Source organism: Sinocyclocheilus anshuiensis, unplaced genomic scaffold, assembly GCF_001515605.1.
Source record: "Sinocyclocheilus anshuiensis isolate Anshui unplaced genomic scaffold, SAMN03320099.WGS_v1.1 scaffold190, whole genome shotgun sequence".
Classification (NCBI taxonomy): domain Eukaryota; kingdom Metazoa; phylum Chordata; class Actinopteri; order Cypriniformes; family Cyprinidae; genus Sinocyclocheilus; species Sinocyclocheilus anshuiensis.
In genome coordinates this window covers 172,784-178,264 of record NW_015547663.1, presented here as the reverse complement: position 1 = coordinate 178,264, position 5,481 = coordinate 172,784, and the positions used below count along the sequence as shown (strand labels likewise).

The 5,481-nt window shown below is 35.2% G+C and overlaps 1 protein-coding gene across 1 annotated transcript in view; it reads left to right on the top strand.

The window, feature by feature from the left end:
* The window catches only part of LOC107702414 (attractin-like protein 1), a 101,253-nt gene that overhangs the window by 5,427 nt on the left and 90,345 nt on the right, over positions 1-5,481 (top strand). The gene's annotated exons all lie outside the window — the stretch shown is intronic.

The following is a 5,481-nucleotide window of genomic DNA, read 5'->3' as shown; positions in this document are numbered from 1 at the left end:
TGGTAAGTGTCAAGTGTTAACAAGTTTGTGGTAATTATAAGATGTGATAAAACAAATTTACTCTCACAGCGTAGGATACAGCGTCTTCTCGACATGATGGTAACCACACAGAAATTGTACTTTTTGTGGGTGGGCAAGTTGGCAACGTAGAACGTGGGCAGACATTATGCAAATGTGTTACTTCGTGACGTAGAGCTGTAACAGAATAAGATTCGAATTCCTTACGACTCATTTAGGCGATTGCGAGCCGATTTATTATTTTTTTTTTTGATAGACAATAACTTTATTTATCGTGCACTGTCGGCTTCACAACTTTGCAGATAGTTTATGTTCACATACAGCTACATGACACACTGCATGAAAGGTAATATTCGAAAAGGCATAATAGGGGCACTTTAAGATACAAATTTAGATTTTATAATATATATTAGAGTAAATACATGTCTTCGTATAAAGATTACTAATCTTTAGTAAAAAGATTATTAAACACAGTAGAAATATTGCACATTGCTAGTTTATTTTAACTAATGTAGTTAACTAATGTTAACAAATTAATCATTATTGTAAAGTGTTACCGGTTAATTTTACACTAATATTTTAAATATTATTTTTCTTGTTTGTAACCTTTTAGCCCTTTAGTTCAATTAAAACGGTCCTGCTGTGTGACAAAGGCTTTTTAAAAGTACAAATATTCTATTTAGGATCTCCATTATTTCAAAATCATAAAAGATGCATGCATAGTAGTTATAAAATAATTAGGAAAATCTTTTCAAATGGTTTTAGAGTGAGTATAACATTTCACACCACAGGACGTGTCAGCTTCCCAAATGTGCGTCAACTGCCCTTGTGCAAACATCTATTTGAAATATGTCTGTGGTGCTCAGAAATATTGTGTGCTCTAGACTGCTGGATAGTTGGTGATGAACTGATTTGGTATTTGGGTTAAGCCAAGTTAGTCGACATGATCTGTGCACTATTTTTAGTCTGGTCTTTATGGACGACTATCTGAAGTGCAATGTAAGCTACATCATCTTCATCAGACTAGCCTAACAGATGTTTGGCTTAGACCAACCACAAGGTACACTTAAGTCTTGTGCTCAGATGCTGGAAGGTTTTCTTCAAAACCGTTGCGTCTCAGATGTTTTCTATATCTCTCAATTTGACACAACTGTAACCAGCTTTTTTCTCAGCGGGTGTGTTATCAGAGTTGGTACTCGACAAAGATGATAGGCTAATTGTTTGAAAAAGTCGTATTTTTTGTTTTGACGTGTTTTTCTGATGCGCAAAGATAATCTTTGCTTTTCCTGTCTATATTTTGGCACTCAAAACACTTGATGTTTTTTTTCATAACATCAATCTTAACATCCAAATTTATACGGTCTTGAGCAAAAATGTCACTCGCAAATTAATATTTTTGATTGCAAATGCAACCACTGTGCACTGCAGCCTGGAGTCCTGAACTCTGGTGCAGTTTGACAGATACATGAACACAACAGAGACCAAAGACATCTAAAAAAATCTAAAACAATATTTGTTGTCACATGATTGCCTAAAAAGGACAAAATGCTCAAGCATACATAGTTCTTCTCATCATTGGAGCAGTGTTGCCCATTATAGCTTGATACAGGTGGAACCGCAGTCTCCTTACAGCAGTAATTCATGCCGCTGTTTTGACTCCTTTACACATTTTATTAGCTCTTTGTGAGTTATTAACTGGTTATAATACCACCTTATGTACACCCATACAGTGAACACATTTAGCCCAGCACACAGCAGTTAAAAATGACAGTGTGAATGCTAAGCAAACCAGTACTAGATGTATAATTTTCTTGTGTGGTTCAGACCTAAAGAACTAAGAGAACCGAACTCCAAGTGTAAACACACCCTTGAATTCTATATAAGATGGTAATTTCCAACATATCTTTTAGTTTCCCTTCATTTTCCTGTATTGGCTTTTAAAACTGGCTTCTAGGTTCCAGTTCATATAGATTACCATTCAGGATCCAGTTAATGTGCAAAATGTAGGCCAGACAAGGTGAGTTCACTGGAGGCAACATATGAAATCTATTTAAAATCTCTCTTGCTTTGAACTAAGCATAGATCCAGTCCTTTGTAATACACCGAGCTCAGTCGGTGTGGATGCGTCTCCTGTATCACACTTCACCCAATCCTCCTGGACAAAGTGATGGACAGATGACTCCTATTCACGTGGCAGGTCACTGAGGGCTTGAGTTAGCTGATGAAGAGGCCCTCTTTAATTGCACTTTGCAAATTGTTAGGCTAACATTTGGGCATGGCTGACTGCAGTGCTGAGTTGCACCTTTTAGACCCCATTTACCTTCAGCACACAAGTCTTTGTTTTTTTTGTAATATTGCATTGGCTGTTCTGTAGATCTTTGTGTAACTCCCTTCTCGTCCCTTTCTGAATGCCTGAGGCCAGTCTTTGAGCGAGGCTGAGTGAACCTTGTCCAGTGGCGGCTTCAAAGCCGCTGGGATAGGTATTAATCTTGGCTGTTGGTGGATACATTTGCTGTGGTACTGGGCTATAAAAGATTCATGAAAACCTGGTAAATATTTTAACTTGACTCGCCTACAGTTCCCTCTCTTCTGGGCCGATGAGCGTGTGCCCGCACAAAGAAACATCCCTCTCACCAACATACATCCTGAGGGATGTCCTCCCCGGCACAGGAAGTGGTGCACCGTGATTACTGTTTTTAACTGCTCTTAAAATCTCAGTGTCTGATTATAGACATACAGAACACAGAGTGGAGAAATAGCTTGTTAATAGGCTACGATTTAACCTACAACAAGAACGCTAGTGCCAGGTTTTCAGCATTTGCACTAGGTTTGATGTATGTCAGAAATTTTGTTTTGAAGAGAGTCTTCACTTTAGGTGAGGAATGATTACAAGAGAAATACAGCCACAATGATGACTTTTGTTTGCAGGCTGTTTTCACTTTGCTGTGTGATGCACACTTATGAATGTAGGTTTTCTTTCATTACAGAATTTGGATATATTGGATCATATGGTCAGCACCCTAAAAGGTTTGGAATGCCATAGAAAAATTTAGATTTTGGACATCTTCATAAATTTGTGATAATGTTGCATTGATAAGGGATGACACAAAAGATATAAAAGTATAGAAATAAAAGCAGAAAAGTAATAGATAAATTTATAATCTGTCTAAAGCTGATTAGCTAAAGTAAGGCTACATGTTCTGATTCAATTATCTTCAAAAAAAAAAAAAAGATAAAAGAAAATGTCTAATTGTGATGTGTACACTACTGTTCAAACGTTGTAGTTTTTTTTTAAAGGAATTGTTACTTTTATTCAGCGAGGATGTATTAAATTGATAAAAAATGACAGTAAAGACTCATTGTTATAAAATATTTTGATTTCAAATAAAAGCTGTTCTTTTGAACTTAATATTCAAAGAATAATGTAAAAAAAAATCATCATGATTTCCACAAAAATATTAATCATCTGCTTTCAACATTGGTAATATTAAGAAATGTCTCTTGAGTTCCAGATCAGCATATTAGATTGATTTCTGAAGGATCATGTTCTGAAGGACACTGAAGCAAAACAAATTACATTTTAAAATATATTAAAATAGAATAGTTATTTTAAATTGTAATAATATTTTACTGTATCTTTAATCAAAATAATGAAACCTTGCTTAATGGAAAAGACATTTTGATAACATTCAACTTTTGAATGGTGGTGTATATATTTATATTATTAAGAGTATTAAGTAATAAGAAATGGTTATTGCTTCAAATTATAACAGTTCAATAAGTTATTCTGACATTGTCCAAAATCCCACTTTGCCTAGGGAGTTTCCAAACTTTTGGAGGGCACTGTGTTGACCTTATTTACATAACCAAATGAAGCCAAAATATAGTTTATAGAAACCTGCTTGTATTAATCATAATTCTGATGTGATGGGATTTAAAACCTTGTTTGGAATATTCACTGTAATGGAAAATTGCAGGGCAAAAATTATCTTTACGGACTATGAGCCAATGTAAATGAGAAAATGTACCAGTCAGCTAGATTGCTGATGTGACACAGGAAGTTGAGAAAAGTCTAGGAAGAAACACACCTGTAGAGTGAGGAAGAGATAGATTTAATTACACACATTAAAAGGCATGAACAGATAAATAAACAGACAAGCAAAAGCACAGTAAGACTCAAGGACATTCTCTTGTGCGCTGTTGTCAGAGACCTGAATGAGAATTAATGAGCTCATTCAATTACTGTGCAGAATTACAAAAAAGCAACATGATGAATGGCAAAAGCGAGCATCTCCTGTTTTTCCAGAAGACTAGCAGTTAGGGATGTAACGATTCGCGATTTTGATTTCACGATTCGATTCGATTCACGATTTTATTTTTAACAAAATGAGATTTAAGACAAATTCTAAATTAAATGTGTCCTTTTATTATTGCTTGGACAAAATACTGTACGTTTCTTTGTGAAATTTAAATATAACACTATAATAATATACTAATATAGCACTTGCATATTATTGCTCTTTTGTTGGTTTTGATTGCTTCTATTGTCCTCATTTGTTAGTCGCCTTGGATAAAAGCGTTTGCTAAATAACAAAATTTAAATTAAATTTAAATGTAAATAACAAAACTACATTTAAAATTTTAAACAAGCCCCAAATCAAATAAATAAGTAACACAAATAAAATAAATCTCTTCATATAAACAAACTAAGGCTTTGTCTGTGCTCTTTCCATTTAAAATTAGAGGCAACCACTGCATTTTAATCATGATCCAAACAAAGATGCTGCATACATGCAACATGAGCAGTTTTTAATCTAAATTACATTGTATAATTTCTTAATTTGAAGCAAAAACAGAATGGTTTCACTTCAGTTTTGTGAAACTATGCATAAAAAAATATCTGTATGAAACAGAAACAGCAGAACTGAATGAGACGCAGATTCACTCTCTGCCAGCAGGTGGCGCTTAAAGCGTTTTCTTGGTTTCCGCTGTAAACAAAGCAGCGCTGCACTTATGAACTTATGCAGGGCTCCGGACTGCGACCATTTTTTCTGCCTGTGCGACTAAATTTTGTGCGGTCGCTCTGGTGCGACCACCGCGTTGGTCAACTCATAAGCGCTTAAATTTCTGTTGCATATGAGAAACATCAAAGGGCAAACGAAACTGAAAGCATAACGAAACAGCGCTTAGAGAGTATACCTACTCGGCTACAGCAAAAATGACACGCATATTGAGGAAACGATGATTTTCAAGCGAAAGTCAGGTAAAAGACCGCTTCTTAAACCAGAGAAGGTGAACATGCTGGTATTCTTGTGGGGGGGAAAACATGCAAGCACTGTCACCGTTAGTTTTACTTTTCTTTTTGTTTTCATTTTTGAAAAACTTATCTTTGCTGTTTACCTCACATTACGCTATTGAGGCTCTCTTTTATTTATTTATTTGATTCCTCAGTGTTTGCTAAAC